Raw genomic sequence first — 19518 nt, forward strand, 5'->3', positions numbered from 1 at the left:
TCCCTCACTTGACCACAGAGGTCTCCAGGTCAAGTGGGAGACTTGCCAAGATGCTCCATGGCCAAGCCCTGCATCCTGGTACTCTTAGCCTCAGAACCAGCCCGGAGGACTAGGGGCAGTTTGGTGAATTGTGGGGCCTCTCTGAGCCACCCATGGTGATGTGGCCTTTCAGAGAAGCACACTGCTTTCCTGGTGAACCTGTGGATTGGATGTGAGCAGTTAAGCGCACCTGCCTCCAGTGTGCTGTGCAACTGAATAGATTGCTCTGCCTTTCTGGGCCTCATTTTCCTGAAAGTAGAATTCTAGTGTAGTATGAATAGATTTCCCTGTATGGTCCTCTTCCCCAGTGCCTACAGCAGTGCTTGGCACATAGTAGGTTTTCAACCAGAATGTGTGGACTGAATGAATAAGTCTCAAAAATACAAGGTTTTCTTTAGTTCTTACAAGTGAAAGATGGGCGATTATGGTTTTGCATTTTTTTATGTATGGCCAAAGGCAACTTACTAGTAATCTGTTATGTGAGTTATTAAGGATTTCTAACATTTGGCTTTTGTGAACTAAAATTATTGCCTTACTAGAGTTACCAAGAACTCCTAATGAGTGATCCACTCTGGAGTCTGGTTGCCAGGCATTGCTTAGCAACCTTGCAAAACTCCTACTGTGCACATGCCCCTGAAAAGAGCTAGAAATCCCAAACGCTTCACTGTAGACCTTTCTAATCAGGAACTCATCAGCATCATCCTGTGCTCTCTGTGGTTTTTGATTGCTGCTCTTCTTGTATTAATTGATGTATTTGTAGGATCATTATTAAGTTTTGCTTTTGCAGATCATCTGGGTCTTGTATATTTCTGCATTTTTTGCATTTTTATTGTTATTTTATTTCTCTCCAGTTCTGTTTGTTGTCACTGAGTTCTTCCTCCCCTGGAAAGTGAGAATGGTAGATCTGAGAGCCATGGAATCTTTTGCATGGACCAAGTGGGCTGTGGCAAGGTTTCAGAACCCCATGCCTACTAGTTTAGGCTGTGGGCTCTGGAGACAGACAGCTTTGGTTTGAATTCTGGCTCTGTTATATCTTTGCTGTTGCGCCCTGGGCAAATTACTCCAGTCTTCTGGGCAGTAGTCTATTTAACGCCTTTGTACCCTCTTTCCACAGCTGTAATATAGGGATGAAAATCACACTGGCCCTGTAAGCATGTTGTGAACGTGGCCTGGGACAAACCATGTAATGCACTCAGCACAGTGCCTGGCACTTTGATTCTCCAGCTGCTACTGCTTACCTGTCAAGTGTGCATTGTAAATGTTCCTCTTGGGGAGAATCAAATGAAATAATGAACAGGGGGACGCCTGAGTGGCTCAGTGGTTGAGCGTCTTGCCTTTGGCTCAGGGCGTGATCCTCGGGGTCCTGGAATCGAGTCCCGCGTCGGGCTCCCCGCATGGAGGCTGCTTCTCCCTCTACCTGGGTCTCTGCCTCTCTCTCTCTCTCTCTCTGTCTCTCATGAATAAATACATAGAATCTTAAAAAAAAAAAAGAAAAGAAAAGAAATAGTGAACAGGAAGTGCTTAACACAGTACCTGGCACTTAGGCCTCCATCAACTATTAATAGTGGTGACCATGGCTATCATTTCTATTTCTTCATCTCAGGCTCCATCCAGCTGGAAAGTTTGAGATGCCTACTCTCAATGTGTCCCATCGAGGCAAGCTCCTCGCCTGCATGTAGACTGTGCCCAGCAAACTCGTGCCTGGTCCCCTCCCTCTCCTCTCTAGCTAAGCCCAGGTTGGCCTCTGTTCCATAAAAAGGGGATTATGGTTGAAGTGGTTTATATCTTTTCCATGGGCGTGCTGCTTTGTGGTATATTTAAATACGGAATGCATTTTATTTATTTATTTTGGGGGGTTGGATTTTCATGGGGAATATTTGGCCCTGACATTTTTTTTTTCAATGCTCATTCCTTCTGTCTTTCCCTAAATACCTTTTACTGACTTCCCGTGTCTGCCTCTGTTACTGCTTTTACTTGAAACAGCTGTATTTACTAGTATGCTCCACCCTCATTATGTAAGGTGGTCTTAACCCTTTTTAGAACTAACTCTGAAAAGGGAAAAAAAAAAAAAAAAAAAAAAAAACCAAGGCATGGAGGCTTTTCCAGACCATTACTAGTTTCAGATAGGATAGATGCAGAGGGTACTCTGCTAGGGTATATGGTGTTGAGTTTTCAGGACTCTCTATTATTTATCATTCTCCAGCCTTAAATTTATTTTTTTTTAAATTTTTTTTATTTATTTATGATAGTCACAGAGAGAGAAAGAGAGGCAGAGACACAGGCAGAGAGAAGCAGGCTCCATGCACTGGGAGCCCGACGTGGGAATCGATCCTGGGTCTCCAGGATCGCGCCCTAGGCCAAAGGCAGGCGCCAAACCGCTGCGCCACCCAGGGATCCCTCCAGCCTTAAATTTAAATCAGCCTTGTCCAGGTGGGAAGTGCTTATAATGGGAATCTTCTGCTTCTCTATTCTGAAGACCTGGATTGTGTTTTGTAAGTACTGCTGTTGCTGGTCTGCCAAAGGCTGTACTTTTCTTCCCACTCACTGTGGTCTTTGTAGTTCTGTCGCCAGCACTATATTTGATACACCATTCCCTGGGAAACATTCATCAGGAGTGTGTGATTGAACCTCAATAGTGAGTGGATAAGGAGGTAGGAAAAATAACAACCTTTGGGTAAAGACATAGACTTCAGAACTAGATGGGTCCGCTCCTGGTTTCTGTGCCTACCAGCTGGGTGACCTCAGTTTTCTCATTTGTAATGTGGGAATAATAAAAATACCCCCTTCCTATTGAATTTACTCACATGGACTGTCCAGATCACAATGTATCTTCCATGAGTACTCTTGGTACCCTTATCATTATAATTCTTTTTTTTTAAATAAATTTTTATTTATTTATGATAGTCACACACACACACAGAGAGAGAGAGAGAGGCAGAGACACAGGCAGAGGGAGAAGCAGGCTCCATGCACCGGGAGCCCGACGTGGGACTCGATCCTGGGTCTTCAGGATCGCGCCCTGGGCCAAAGGCAGGTGCCAAACTGCTGCGCCACCCAGGGGTCCCCCTTATCATAATTCTTACTGACTATGGAATTGTTCAAGACAAAGCCTGATTTGAAACCATGTAGATTGTCAGGGTTGAAGGGGTTCCTCTAGTTCAAGTTCTAACCATGTGCAGTTTGATCTTCCACCAGCAGTTTTGGAGAGAGTGAGTGGTCATTCTCCTGTGCTTGATTACATCTAGTGGGGAGGAACTCCGTTCTTCTTAAAGCAATTTATTCCACTTTAGAATACAGTTTTATTTATTTTATTTTTTTTTTAATTTTTTTTTATTTATTTATTTATGATAGTCACAGAGAGAGAAAGAGAGAGAGGCAGAGAGACATAGGCAGAGGGAGAAGCAGGCTCCATGCACCGGGAGCCCGATGTGGGATTCGATCCGGGGTCTCCAGGATCGCGCCCTGGGCCAAAGGCAGGTGCCAAACCGCTGCGCCACCCAGGGATCCCTAGAATACAGTTTTAACAAGAAAATTTTCTTTGCCTGGGGGTTGAACTTATCTCCCCCTGACTGTTGTTACACAGAGCAAGTATAATCCTTCTTCCAAATGGTAGGATTTCAAAAATGTTACTGCTGTCGTGTTTCTCACTACCCACTTATCTTAGTCTTCTTCTCTCTTCCATACATTTTTATAATTGCCTCAACTATTCTGTGTGTGTTAGACTCTGAGACAGGCCCTCTTCCTATTCCCACTTCTCTTCCTCCAAATAGGTACCAGTTTTCTTTGTTTGCATTAGTTAGAATGAATCCTTCTACTTCCCTGCTATCTGGACTTCTGTCAACATCCTAAAGGGGCATTTTCACTTCAACCACACCTCTGGGTAGGCTTATTTCCACCAGACTGTTCATTGCATCCCCAGTGGCTCTCTGCCCTGTTGCTATTTTATCCTGTGTTCCCCATCCCAGACTTGTGCAATTGACATGTTGGAGTCCAACACTTTGCATTATCCTAATTAAATTTTGGCAAATAGTTTAATTTCATCAGCTTTTCAGCAACATTTTCTGTTTCGATTCTCTCATCTAGTGTGTTACCACTCCTCCCCCCACTCCCTCTGCAGTGCTCCTGAGCTTGCCCTATGGATCTTTATCCAGGTTGTCAATGTAACGGAGTCCTCTCTCCTTGTTTAAAGTCTTTCTATGGCTGGGATGTGGATTACATGAATATATTGTCCTCTTCTTTCTGGCTGGGATGGATAGAAATGTTGAGATCTTACTGGCCCGTAGCATCTCCTTTCCCTGGGGTTCTGTTGTTCATATTTTCTCTGGAATGATTTCCTATTAATCTTAATTCCTCTGTTTGTTAAATATTTTATAAAGTCTTGATTTCTCATAGCACTTTCAGTTGTGACTTGAGCTTCATTCTTGCTTGTCCTATTAGGCTGGTGCCAAAAGCCTCATGAGCATGGGATGAGATGGGATGTGTGTGTATGTGTGTGTGCGTGTGCATGTGTATACAAGTTCTCTCCTGTAAAGTATTGTAGTCTGAGAAATTGGGCTCTTCTGTCAGCAGCAGAGCTCCACTGAGAAGCCTCACTCTTGCAAAGTGATTTTCTGTAATGTCTTGGGTGCCCATTGGCACAGAGCAGCACATTTGCTTGAGTAATGCTGGGAATGAACGTGATGGGGAGTGAAGCATAGAGGTGCACAGACTCTCCCCAAATTTCTAAACAATGATGATGATAATGACAACAACAATCACCGCCACTGCAACAGCTGCTGTTTATTAAGTCCCTCATTGTGCCTGGCACTGCTCTCATCCTTTCTTTAGACACTTTCTCTTACTTAATTTAACAATCATGCAAAGCAGAGACTCATCCTGTCCTCATTTTATAGATAAGGAAACTAAGAGAGGTGAAGTAACTTTCCCGGGTTGGAGCAGTAGAATCAAGGCTCATTCAGGCTGACTGGTGTGTCAGGTCTGTGCTCCATTCACTGATCATGCCATTCCTCAACAAACCTTTGAAGTCAGCCCCCTTTCTTGTCTTCCAAACCCAATCCTCAAATAAGAGAAAGGAGAAAAGAAGGAAAAAATGAGTCCCAATTGAAACAGTGAGCACATGTTTAATGTTTAATCTTTAGTGCTGTGTTCTGGACAGTAGGGGGTACAACCATCATGTCCAGTTTGGGGGAGTAGTCAGCATTCAAATTGGAGCTTGAAGGATGAATAGGGTTCCCATAGATAGTAATGGAAATGTGGTACAGATTTGCAGAAGTTCATAGTTACATGGAACAAAAGAAAGCCTAAGCCCAATTTAAAATGATAGGAACTGTGCTTTAGGAAGATTCATCTAACAAGGGTATATAGAGAAGAAGCCATTAGGTCAGGTCTGAAGAAAAGTATCATTATGGTTATGTGGCTAATTATTATTTTTATTCTGGATTTGAGGGGATAAACCCTCTAAAAAGAATTCTGACAAGGCTTCCTGACCAGTATTTTCCTTCACAAGTATTTGCTTAAATTTTTGCAGGGATTGCCTTCCCCTCCAGTTAGATGTACCACTTGATTTCTCTCAGCCATGATCTTTGGGTTCCCCTACTCTGAGATCGTGTCCTGGTAGAACAGGACATATATATGATGCATCCTGGATGGAGTAAATAGTAAATATGACTTCACTTTTCACAGCCTTATCACTGCTTGTGTGGGCTTAGACTCCTCTTGTCCGAAACACCAGTCTGGGTTCTCGACCCCTGATTCATTCTGCACTTGGCAGTCGTGTGGATTGTGGTTCCTCAAAGTCAGCCAGCACATTGAACCACCCACCTTGACTCCCTCTTGAGTTTTTCGGCCTCCCCAGTTCCTGTCTACTACCTGGCATACCCACTCCTTGTTCCCCTGTGCTCTAGAATTAGTTGTATGCCCTGACTCAGGCTAGTCTACGAGGTGTGGAGTCCTTGGTCCTCTTCTAATACATGTATTTTGTGCATCTCTACCTGAATTTGAGCTGCTCCTGGCCCCTGCCTTGACCCTTCCAGCTTGGCTTCTTGCCTTCTCACTGTCTCCTACCCTCCGTGTAGCTCTCCATAGCCTCGGCACTGAGTTCGGATTAAACCTTGGGTCCTGAAATTAGATTTCAGGAGCATCTTTGTGGCCTGGACCTTCGCTGGAGACTGGGGACTCCCAGCTTGTGGTTGTGTTCCAGAAACAATCTCATTTTCATGGCCACCTGAAGCCTTTTACTCATGCCCAGAGTGAAGTGTAAAGATGGTCCTCGGCTGGACTCTGTGAATGATAAATTACTTTCAATATGCTGCTGAGTTCCCTGTGATCCAAACAGAATACAGCAGAGTTTTCTGCAATTGAAAAGCTCAGCAATGATGACTTCATTAAAGAGATGTCCTGTTCAGAAATGCGGTGCAGAAGTTTCTAGCCTATTTAGCACTTTGCTGATACTCTTTCTTCTTCTCCTTATCTCTGCCCAGCTCTAGAATGTAGGTAGGTGAGTGTTTTATACATGGGGTTTCTAACTGGTATTAATGAGAAACCAATGAGGAGTACAATTTGATATAACCTTAAAGGAGTAAAAGGACCAAAGTAGAATCCTGGTTTCCATAACCCCCCTCCTTTTTCTTTTAATTGTGGACCTTATACAAGTTTCTTTCTGAGTCTCAGTTTTCTCATCTGTAACCTTCAGAATGGTAGGACTAGCCCTTCTCCCACGGGGCTGACACAAGGTTTATATGATATCAGATGTCTGCCGATGCCTCCCAAATTTAGTGCTCTGTGAATACTTTAATGAGTCCGTCTGTGATATCAGATTTTAGCCACTAAATCCTGTATCTGAAAGATGATCTTCTGCATTTTTAGAAGAGGAAACTCAATGAGTTCAAAGTCACCCCCCCATGCCTTCAAACTCTCACTAGGTTTTCCTTTTCACTTATTAAGGTGCATCTTTTACAAATGCAAGTAAAGCACTCCACCAGCCAAGTCGGCAACGCAACTTCTAAACTTCAAGTTTAGAAGACTTTTTGCCTGAGTAATTAAGAAATGGCTGTTTCCAAGAAAGGAGAACTATATAAGGGTCTGCATGAAGTATGGAGATATTTAAAGGAGCTATTTATTGAGTGCCTACTATGTGCCAGGAACAAGGATGAATAAAGCAAGCAAAATGTCCTCGTAACTAGAATAGCTCAAAATAATACGGAATGCAGTCTGGGCTGTTGCTTCTCACCAAATGACTGACAAGGCAAAGGGCCACCATGCTAGATTCAGGGAGGATGGGCGGGCGGGGGCAGGGGAATGCTAGAACAATGAGGGAGGCGACACCAAGCCCTCAGGAACCACTGATGAAAGCAAGTCCCACTCATCCCTTTTAGTGGGTACAAATATGCAGAAAAACTCACACATCATAAAAAAAAAAAAACAGTACAAGTGGAATTAAAAAAACTCATGGGGAACATATTAATCTGAGAACAATTGTATCCAAGAAAGCATTCAAGTATGCCTCTGCAGCTAGCTGGCAAACAGCACAAGTTCTGCATTTTATTAGAGCCCTAACTCTGTGTAGAACACTGACCTTATTTGCGAAGCATTTCATAAACACTGACACTCAGCGCAGCAGCACTTGAGGCCATGGGGAGATACAGGGCCTCCTCTGGGTGGCCAGCTTGCCCGCCTGGGCACTTGCACATGTAACTAGACCACTGGACCTTGTTTTCCCATCGTGTTAATCCCTCCTCTTCTCTCATAGGGTTAAAAAGCAAGTAGGGATCTTCCCAGGGGAAAACGAAACTGGGGGCTTTGTGCAAAACTAAGCTCTGAGGGGAAGGGTCTGAGAACTCTGATTTGGCCCCATTTGTTGTTGGAGATCTCACCTTGCACCTGGGAAACTGGTGATGTGTATGTGTGTGTACAGGAGGTGGTTCTCAGGCAGCATTCACTTGGGCTTTTGGAATGGAAGACCCGTGGCTTGCAATAGCCCTAAGAAATGTGTGCACCACATCTCCTCCTACTAGAAGCTGGCAGTTTTTTTCCCATCTGCTGCCAGCTTAAAAGTCCTGAATTTCTGCCATGGAACTCAGTTCTGTCCCTTCCACCCCCCTCATTTCCTTCCCTAGCCAAGTGATTTTTAGGCTTTTGAGGTATCTCTGGAGATCGTCTGGTCTACCTCTTCCCCACTGAGCCAACCCAACTGGACATATAAATGTCTTAGAGAAGTCAGAGGAGGAGATCTCAGGTTTGTGGTGGGAGCTGACCTCCTGACAAGTTTGCCTCTTCTCTCTTTTTTTTTTTTTTTTTTTAGATTTTATTTATCATGAGAGACACACAGAGACATAGGCAGAGAGAGAAGCAGGCTCCTCACAGGGAGCCTGACATGGGACTTGATCCCAGACCCCAGGATCACACCCTGAGCCAAAGGCAGACGCTCAACTGATGAGCCACCCAGGCATCCCAGTTTGCCTCTTTTCATTTCAGCCTCACTCACAGCATTGGTCCTGAATAAAGATCTCTCAGCTTTAGGAAGCCTCTGCCAATCTGGGAACCTAGGGAGACAGAAGAAAGACCAAATCTAGTACAAAAAAAACAAAAAACAAGGAATATTACAGAGCCAGAGGGGAGAGGCACAAGATGGGTGACTTGGGATTGCAAGTTATATCCTCAAGACCCTAAGCACCATGGTAGCTTGTTTAAAGTCTAGGAAGGGACAACCTTAGATAGGAAAACTCCAAGGGATGGAATGCTGGGAACCAGGCCTGGAGCAGGAATCCAAAATGGGAAGGCCAATTACTTCATGGGAGTTTTTAATGAGTCTAGTGGCCCCCCCCTACTAATTACTTCATACCACAAGATGGTAACCAATCTGCTCTGTTTACTCTGTTTAGGCGTACATTTTAATACCTTCTGAAGCATTTCCCTTAAGCTTCCTCCTGCCATGTGCCCTCCTTGTATGTTCTAGAAATTTTGCAGACTTAAATCTCCTCTGCGTTCTTTCTCGACTGGAGCTGCATGCTGATTCAAGCCATATTCAGCCAGGAAGCTCTCTTCCCGTCTTTAAAACAAGAAACATCTCCTTCTGAGAAGACTGCACTACAGTTTTCTTTGTCTGTGTTGCTAACGAACAAAGAGGCCCCATTGCAAAACAGCATTTCACGAGCAGAGCGGGGCTGATAGCACCTCTTGCCAAATGTGACTGTGTGTAGTTGTGTGGGGGGGAAAACAGCTTTGTCAAGAGGAGAGCTGAGGGAGGCAGCTCTGGGGAATTTTTAGCAACTGCAGCATGGTGTAGTGGAAAGAATGCTTGCATGGGAATTTGGAGACCTGGCTGTACCTCTGACACACTATGTGACCTCAGACAAATCACTTGACCTCTCTGGGCCTCAGTTTCCTCATCTCTAAAGGGGATGAAGGGAGTAGGCTGGATGATCTCCAAGTATCCTTTCAGCCCTATACATCCTCACTTCTGGGGGCTGGGATTTGAGGTTTAGACCTGAGCCAACATCCAACCAACCCAAGAGACTTTCTAGAGGCAATAGAATGGCCAGGACAGCTGCTTCAGGGAGTGGCTGGTCCTTGATTAAGGCTCAAATAATTAGCTCAGCTCCGCAGTTAGCCTTCTGAAATTAAGAAAGAAAAAGATGTTTAGTTTCAAAAATAGCAGTTGGTGTTTCTTAAAACTGATTCGCTTTGGGCTTTATAGACTATGCACAGACACAATTTCCCTTCCTTTACAGCAGACCGATGTAGTTACCGATACTGGAGTTAGCATGATCTGGGCTTGAATGCCATAGCTAATCAGGTAATCTTGGGCATACTCGTTAATAGTAATATTAAATAGTAATAGTAATATTGGGTTGCTGGAAGTTTGAAGTGAGGTAACACATATCAAGCTTAGAGGACAGTTCCTCACCTTAAATAACCAGTCAAAAGCCATTATTCTTATTACATACTGGTGCTTAACAGATTGCCCCAAAACTTAGAGTCGTAAAGCAACAGTCATTTTATTGGTTGTTGCTCCATGCTTCTTTGAATCAGGATTTGGGACATGGCTCAGATGGGATGACTTGTCTCTGCTTCCTGATGTCCCAGACATCAGCTGCAGAGTTTGGGGATGATTGGGGGACACTTAAATGGCTGGGTGCTAGAATCATTTGCAGGCTGACCACTCACACATCTGCCAAATAGGCTGGGTTGACTTAAAAGGTTGGCCTTGGCTGGGATTGTTGACCAGAGCCCCTACCTGTCACCTCTCTGTGTGGCCTGAGCTTGCTTGCATCCTCAGAGTGTTCTAACTTCTTGCATGGAGGCTCAGAGCTCCAAAAACAAAGCACCAGTAAACAACTGAGAGGTCGCATGACTTTTCACAAACTAGGCTTAGAAGCAACCAAGTGTCCCTTCTGTTGTATTTTTTTGTTCTCAGCAGCACACGTTAGCCCAGATTCATAGGTCAGGATCACCTCTCGAAAGAAGTCCCAAAGAATTTGCAGCTATGTTTTAAAACCTCTACAGCTATATGATTCTCATTGTAACTAATCTCTTAGCTAGATAAAAAGCTACTTGAGGGGAGAAGCTATTCATTTCTCTATAGGGGCTTAATAGAACACTTGTGAACATAAGACTAAGTCAACACGTTTAAAAAAAAAATTAAATTGCCTTGGGTAGGTAGGAGGTTTAGTGGAAAGACCCTGAGCCAAAGAGAGTGGGATTCAAAAATATGTATTCAAAAATGAGCACTTTGGCAAGTTATTTGTCTTTCTAAACCCAACTTCCTTACTACTCCCTGCCCCATGGAGGCACTAATACCTATCTCAAGATTGTTGGAAGAATTAGGGATAATATATGCAAAATGGCCAACACATAGTTGATGCTAAGAACATTGTGAAGCATTGTGACACTGTGGCAAACACACAAATATTCAACATGACAGGCTGGCTTCAAATCCCACCATTTACTGTGTGACTACAGATAAGTCCTTTCATCTCTTTGATGGATAAAATGGATAATAGTACGTTCCTTTTAGGTTTATTGTAAGGATGATTAATACATTATCTAAAGCTTCTAGCTTAGTCCCTGACACATAGAAGGGACTTAATACCTAGCACCTATACATTGAACAGTCACAGTTAAAATCACTATTCTTTTTTTATATATTGATTCATTCATGAATTGATGTATTGAACAGTCATTTATTTAATACTCATAGCTCATAATAGACTCACTTCTCAAGTCTGTGCATGCTAGGGTCTATGGACTATGCTCTATGGGAAGATCTATTCATGGATGGAGAACTGGTCCTTTGGCATGGAGCTCACAGGTGCGGGCCAGTTGCTTGGGACAGGATTCTATTAGAACATAGGTGCAGTAGAGTTTTAATTGCCCCTGTTGACTTTTGACTCCAGAATGCCCCCTGGCTTCCTCCAGTTACAGCCGTTTTGCTCAGATATCCACATGTGTCCTTTCCTCTTTGGGTCTCATTTCTTCTTTACTGCCATGTAACTACAGGCAACGTGCAAGCTCTTTGTGTCTGTTTTTGTTGTGGTCTTTTTTAAAAAAAGGGTTGTTTTCTTAGTTTGTATATGTCAAACTGTACCAGTCTTGTCTGTGTGGTGCCAACCAGGACACCCAGTTTACTTTTTCCAGGTAGTTCCTGGGACCTGAGGCTGTGTTAGGAGCTGTTGACTAGAAGCTCCTCCCTTCCTTCCTGAAAAATCTCCCAAAAGCCCAAACCTTAGCCTTTTTTTAAAAAAAAAACTAGTCTAGATAATCTGATAAAATAAATTGTCCTTGTCCTTTAGAAAATTATACAGACTCACAATATTTTGCAAATGATTTTGAAGCCATTCATGGCCAACTGCCCAGATGGTGTATTTCTTCTGAATGACTGTTTCACGGGCTTCTGGGCTTCTGTTAAATTCTACTTGAGGATCATAGTGCACCTGATTTATATATTACTAAGGTCTTCTCACTTTTCCAAATCTGCACATCCTCCATCAGGATAGACATATAGTGTGTTTGGCTGCCAAGGATTCAGTCTTCCTTCCTAGCCAAGTATCATCTTCACCCACAGGATAGAGTTGGGCTGGTTTGTCATTGGGGGCCTTGCCCAACACTGGTCAGGAGATGAGTTCATGCCCCAAGTTGGGTCCATCTAGTACTTCCTCCCTGGAAATGGAATCTTGACCAAAGGGGCAAAGAGATTAGACATGAGGCCTACCATTTCATATAAGCACTTCTGCAATGACCAGAAATGTCCGCTTTCCTTTTTCTCCAGACCTGCTCTTAAGATTCCCTTTGAACCCAGGAGTTCCTGATAGCTTTCTTTCTTATCTTTTTTTTTTTTTTTTTAAGATTTTATTTATTTATTCATGAGAGGGAGAGTCAGAGACACAGGCAGAGGGAGAAGCAGGCTCCATGCAGGGAGCCTGATCCTGATAGCTTTCTAGTGAATTCCCTTTTGCTTGAGTTCATAAACTTGCCACCAGATAACTCTGAGAAAGCCGCAGACAACAAATTTCTGGGGAGAAAGTGGCATAATAAGAAAGATTATGACTGGCATTGGGAAAAAGGCAGACCCGGGTTTGAATCACAGTTTTACCATTCACCAGCTGGGTACCCTTAGGCAACTTCATTTTTCTCTTAGGATGTCAGCATCATTGCAAAATAAAGATAGTGAGTCCTGAAACCTTGATTCTCAAACTTGGCTGTGCCTTAAAATCACCTGGGGAGATTTTAAAATTACCAGTGCCTAGGTCCCATCTCTCGAGATTCTGTTGAATGATTTTGGGGTGCTTTCCTGGGTGTTGTGATTTTATAAAGCTCCCAGGTATTTCTAATGTGCAGCAGCACTGGAGAAAATTGACCTAAAGAAATTCTTCAAATTACAGAGAAGATTAAATGATACTAAGTTCTGTAGAACCCTTAGCATAATGGAGAGATTGATAAAAGTCATTCTCCTTTTCTTTCCTTTCTTAAGGTGAACCAGAATCACTTGCCTTTGCTTCTAGCACCATTTTCTTTGTTTGGAGTAGTCATAGCCATGCATGACAAGCACAGTGCAATATAACCCTGCTTACTTATACCATTTGAGGGGAAGGCCAATCATAGATGTAGCCAGAATTATAGAATATACAAAAATGTGATTACCATCACATCCATGGAATAGCTAGGATGAGTTCAGCAGTGCTTTGTGAGAGCATTCTATGGAGTAACTGCTTTAATGAGAAATAAAATTGATTTATAATTACCATGGCAACAGCAAAATAGAGTGATGTCTTCCCGAGGGATCTGGACCAGGACCCAAGAGATGTGCGAGATCGGCTCTGCAACTTGCTGAGTGACCTTGGCTCAGGCAGTTCATTTCTCAAATTCTCAGTTTCCCCATGGCCCATTTTCCAATGGGTGCAGCTTCAACAGAATTTTTTAAGGAAATATGTTGATGTGACAGTTGTGAAGACACTGATGAAAAGATTCCATAGGAAGCAGAGTGAAAGCAGGGCCTTGAGCCTCTTAGAGAAGATAATTATAGATATCACTTTTCCCATCTGCTGTCTCCCCTCTCTCTCTACCCCACAGCCTCTCCCATATCTTACCATGTAGGAACCTATCCAAACCTCTATCTTTATAAAGTGCTTTCTATAGAGAAGGTGCAAAGGGAAACCTCCATCTTAGCCCAGGGTTTCTCTACCCAAGGACTATTAATATTTGGGGCTCGGTATTCTTTGGTTGTTGGGAGTTGTCCTGTTCATCTTTAGATAGATACTTAGTAGCATCCCTGACCTCTACCCACTAGATTCCAGTCTCGGCCCCTTGCTAGTCTGACAACCAAAAGGTGTCTTCAGACATTGCCACATGCCCCAGGGGGGACAAAACCATTCCTGGTTGAGAAACCCTATTCTAGCCCAGTCTCAATGAAGTGGGTTTAAATGAACAAAACAGCATAAATGCAGTGAATGCACAGTGGTTAACCTCTATAGTGGTCTCACAGATTTTCTCAAATGCCGGTGAGCCAGACAGCTATCAGGAATCCTTATATCCATTGTTACAGATGGGGGTTCTGAGTTACAGAAAAATTAATGGTAAAAGTAATAACCACTGGCTACCATTTATTGAGTGTTTATTATGTGTTATGTGTATGGCTAAGTGCTTTATATATGACATTGCCTCAATTAATAGTTACATTGACAGTTTGCAAACAGTGGCCAGTAGGCTAAATCAAGCCTTCCAATGTGTTGTACTTGGCTCACATGGCATTGGCTCATATAATTGGTCTTTTTAATATGTCAGTTTCTTGCCAACATTTTAAGATTGGGTGGGTTCCTATAAAAATCTACCTCTAGCTTCTTTTTAAAAAATTGGTAAATTTGATAATGGGCAGGGTGGTTCACTTGGCTCAAAGGCAGTAATCGGCTGGCTTCTACATGAGGCATGTCTCCATTGCACCACAGTCTCCACCACTCCCTGTTGTAACTCCAGCTGTATGTTCAGTGCCATTTGGTATCATATTATTTTCCTTTTGCTTAGCCCAACTCCCCTCATTGATATCATCTGCCTGGTTTCTCTGGGTTGTTATATTTGTGGCTTCCTTCCTCACATCTACACTGTATTTTATATATTACTGTTCCCATTGTAAAGATGGTAAAACTGAAGCCCAACCAAAGGAAAGCTCTTATCCAAATTCACATAACAAATAAGCTGGGAGAGAAATCTGAGCCTCCTACCTTGCCAGCATAGCCTTTCCTGCCATCACAGTAGCTGCTGGTAGAGTCTCCCTGCATCCTGGGATGCTCCAGCTAGATATTCTCTGCATCTTAGGGTTTCCTTGGGGAATCAAATCTCACTGTCCTTTTGCTCACCAGGAAACTGCATATCACCAGCATAGGAAGAGTATCCTCTGAGTGTAGCTCCCAAGCTACGTTTCTACTGTGTCTGTGCCACTCTTTGGTCTGTGTCCAAGGGCTGCTCCACACACTCCCACATAGCTGAGGGGCCAGCTGGTGTGTGTGCTTCTGCCTAAGATGAGGCTGCTTGCCTGCGGGGAGGCTGTGATTGCTTTAGGAAATTAAGTGGGAGTGATTAATTAGGAAATGTACTGAGGACTCTGGAAAGAAATAGCTGAAAAAAGAAAAAAAATTGGAACTCTAAATACAGAATGCTTCTGGCCACATGGCTAAGGATACTGTGTTCAGTGGAACTGAAGGCATTTGATCCTGTTATTTCTGGTTCTGCTGCTTTGATATACCCCCCTTGTACAAGGATGCTGGAAGGAACTACAGAATCAGCTGCCTCAACCTCTTCTTTCACCAAATGGCAGCAAGAGCTCAGAGAGGCCACCAGAGGAAGCTGGCAGCTTCTAAGGAACAGCAAGGCTTGAGACTCAGAAAGACCTGATGTATCATCCTGGGCAGATCTCTGAGTCTCGGGCTTCACACTGTGAAACCAAGGTAGCATTAACCATTGCCAAGGTTTGTTGCAAAGAATTAGTGAACAAGAGCATGCACAATGACTGCTTAAAGTAATATATGCCAGGCACTGGTCTATCACATTACCATGTTTTCTTATATTTTACAACAATTCTGTGAGGTTGGTCCTGTTATTAGCTCATTTTATAGATGAACAAAAGCACTAAGAGGATACATTATTTACTCAATGTCCCATAGCTAGTAAGTGGCACAGCCAAGATTCCTATGCAATCTGGGTCCAGAATCCACCTTAACCACTACACATTCTGCCTCATATACATATTATAAATGTATAGGTGACATTGTATAATCAATATAATAGGGCATTTATGTATGATACAATTATATATAAAATAATTAATATATAATGTGCTATATTAGAACCCTATGGAATTGCGATTCTTGTTAGTAGAAAAGGTTGAATAGTAGTGATTTTGTAGAGTTCATCCTAATAAATTATGTGTAAGTCACAGAAACTTTTCTTTCTCTCACCTTCACCAAGTTCTTAACTTTGAACCTCAGTTTCCCCTTCCATAAAGTGGGGCTAATATCCCTAACATGGTGCTGCTATACCATATCAGTCAGACCGTGTATGGAAGGCACCTAGCAACAGTGCTCGAGAATAGGATCCATTGTTTTTTTTTTTTTTTTTTTTATAGTCACAGCCATGGCTCCCCACACACCTGCAGGGTCTTGCTATGTAATAGTCCTTCTTTCGTCCCCAGTGATTTGGCTTTTGGCTTGAGGGTGTCCATGTCCAATAAAACTTTTAAGTTATAGGCAAAGTATTAGGCTCAGGGGTTATTTTTCATTCCATGGACTTTGATATTTTCAATATGCTTCAGTCTAATATAAAGCTTCCTGTCAGGCCAAGCTGAATGTGTTGCCTTCCACTCACTTAAGAATTATGGTGCTGCCAGCATGAAATACCACCCTGCCTAGTCTCATGGCTCCCTCCTTCTGTGTTTTCCTTTGGGTCCACATGGTAAAGCCCCCTGCTCTTCTTACTGAATTTTTGTCAGTCAGTCTTCTCTTTGGAAACTCTTCTCAACTTGAGTCCCATCTGTAGGTTTTATGAAAGTTCTTTCTGATCTCTTGTGGTGTGGGCTTTGTGTCTTTGCAGGAAAGCTGTGTGGTGATAGCCCCATTGTCTCCCCAAACCTTTGCCAAAATGAAGAAATAAGATTGAGCCCTCATCTCAAATCCTGGCTCTGCATCTGGATGGGTATTCTGAATCCTTCCAGTCAGTCTGGAAGATCATTAGGAGACCAAGTGATGATCCCAGAACCTTTCTGCTTTCCCAGGAGTCTTGGAGACTGAAGGAAGTAGCTGAAGTAGGGCAGAGGAGGGAGGTTGTCTGTGCAACATCACAGTGTATCAGGCACGGTGCTAAATTCTTCTTAGGGTTTCATTTAATCCTCACAAGACTAGGATTAGGGCCAAATTGAGGCACAGAAAGGATTTACAGTTTGCCTATGGTCACACATGGAACAAACATTAGAGCTGAAATTCAGCCCCATCTACTAGACCTGTAGCTTTGGTTTCTTCACTACCACACCCTATGGCTCATAGTCTTTTTTTTTTTTTTTGAGCTTCTACCAAGTGGGCTTCCTTGATTCTGAAGTAGTATGTTCTACTGGAAACAAGTGTGAGTGTGGAAACAACTGCAGAACGATGGTGCAGATGGTCCCCGAATTAAAGCCCTGAGATACTATGCTCTCATTTGCTGCCTGGGTCTCTTTTGTGGAGCTGTGCTTCCTTGTGCAAGTTTCAAATCCTGTGAACAGAGAATCAGGAACAAATTGTATGGGACATCAAGTCTAAAGGAGTGATTCGGTACTATAAACAGAAGAGCCCATTCATTCATTTGGCAAAGCTGTACTCTGTACTCTGTGCACCTGGGGTATTCTGGTGATCAAGCCATTTCTTACCTCCTCAGGTTGCTCTTACAGAAAACCACCACATCACACCTACTAGGATGGTTATAATCAGAACAACAAAACAAAGACCAAAAACCCAGCAAGCAACAAAGTGTTGCTGAAAATGTGGAGAAATTAAAATACAATGTAAAATGGTTTCTGTGAAAAGCAGTATGGCCGTTCCTCAAAAAGTTAAACATAGGATTACTATATGATCCTGCAATTCCACTACTAAGTTTACGCTCAAAGGAATTGAAAGGGGGGGACTCAAACAAATACTTATGCCACTACTCATTGCAGCATTATTCACAATAGACAAAAGGTAGAAACAATCCAGGTGTCCATCAACAGATGAATGAATAAGCAAACATAATATATGCATACAATGGAATGTTATTCAGTCTTAAAAAGGAATGGAGAGTTCTGACACATGTTATAGGGATGAACCTTGAAAACATTATGTTAGGCAAAATAAGCTAGACACAAAAGGAGTCATACTGCATGATGTCACTTACATGAAATACCCAGAATTGGCAGTCATAGAGACAGAAAGTAGATTAGAGGTTATCAGGGACTGAGAGTGGGATGAGGTGGGGAATACGAAGTTAGTACTTAATAGGTATAGAGTGTCTGTTTGGAATGATGGAAAAGATTCAGAAATAGTGGTTATGGTTATACAATATTGTGAATGTACTTAATGCCACTGAACTATATACTTAAAAATAGTTAAAATTATAAACTTTATTTTGTGTATATTTTGCCACAAATATAGTAAGAAACCATCTTATCATAAGAGAAGCAAAAAGTCTTTTTTGTAACAGAGCAAAGTCTTAGTGAAATCTCTTTCTTATTCATCTTAGCACCTGGGCCTTACACGTAGTATGGGGCCTGGTATATAGTGGATGCATATTCCTTTTTTTGCTGAACCTAACTAGGAACAGACTAATTCCATTTGTAGTTGAAAATGGCCGTGAGCCTGTTGAGTGTAAATTTTACTACCATGGCAACTGTGGACCACAAAGACAATAAATATGAAAATGCAGTAATATTTTTGGCAGGTGGGGTCAGCCGGAGGTAACAGGGCCCATTGCAGGTAAATATAAGATTTGAGGGAGAGTGAATTGTTAGTAATCTTTATAAAAACTCAGATTCTCAACCGGGCCATATTCTCTTTGTTCTGATTGAGGGCATTCAGGCAGCTTTCTGGACCAGTGGAACCAAAGGGAGTGAAAAGATGGAGTCTATGTTGGGATTGGATTCTAGGAATCTTTGTTCAAGTCTCTCAAGGGTAGACAGAAGGCCAACCATACCTCTCTCCATTTATTCATGACATAGCTCAAATCCTCAGGAAGAGGTGTTGTGGGTCTCCACATCTCCTTGGCTGTTAGCAGAGTCATAGCCGCTATCTAAGGGGTAGAAGCAAGACCACAATTTGGCACTTAAGAAGATAGACTGGAAGGAGAGAAGAGGGATTGATCCTGCTATGTTGTTTCATGGGCAGAATGCTTCTTTTAGAAGGAAGAAAATGGTTTCTAAAACCTGATGCCTGTTTTGTGTTACATTTAGTTGTGCTGCTTCTGTGAACAGAGGCTTAGATAATCATTTTTGGATTGGGAAGGAAAGTCATTACCTCTTCTCTCCTTTAACACCTTTTCCCTCTTGATTGATATAAGCACACAGACATGTGATATGCACATTGAATCATTATTAGCAAGCAGGGAGCAGTCTTGGAATCCAGGAGCCCGGTCTCCTGCAGTGTCCACTGTCCTGTCCCCAGCCCACCTATGACTTCTTTCTTTCAGACTCCGAATTGCGAGCTATATCCCCTTCTCATGTGTTGAGCAACACTATGAAAGAGCCTGGCCCTCTGACACTGCTGCTGGGCCAACCCCATCTAGAAAGGTCCTTAGACAGTCTTTGGAGGAAGTCTGGAGCTGATTTCATGAAGAGTAGCAAGACCATGGGGCTTGGAATTAGGGCTAAATTTGAATCTAGGCTTTGAAATTTGATAGTTGTATAACTTTGATGAATTACTAAACTTCAGCTTCCTCATCTGTAAAATAGGCACAAGGATACCTGTGTCTCAGGGTTCTTGTGTACAGCCCCGT

General features: G+C 42.8%; 1 protein-coding gene across 1 annotated transcript in view; it reads left to right on the forward strand.

The window, feature by feature from the left end:
- Positions 1–19518, forward strand: part of SLIT3 (slit guidance ligand 3) — a 591933-nt gene that overhangs the window by 4121 nt on the left and 568294 nt on the right. The window lies entirely within an intron of this gene.

Source organism: Canis lupus, chromosome 4 (assembly GCF_011100685.1).
Source record: "Canis lupus familiaris isolate Mischka breed German Shepherd chromosome 4, alternate assembly UU_Cfam_GSD_1.0, whole genome shotgun sequence".
NCBI lineage: Eukaryota > Metazoa > Chordata > Mammalia > Carnivora > Canidae > Canis > Canis lupus.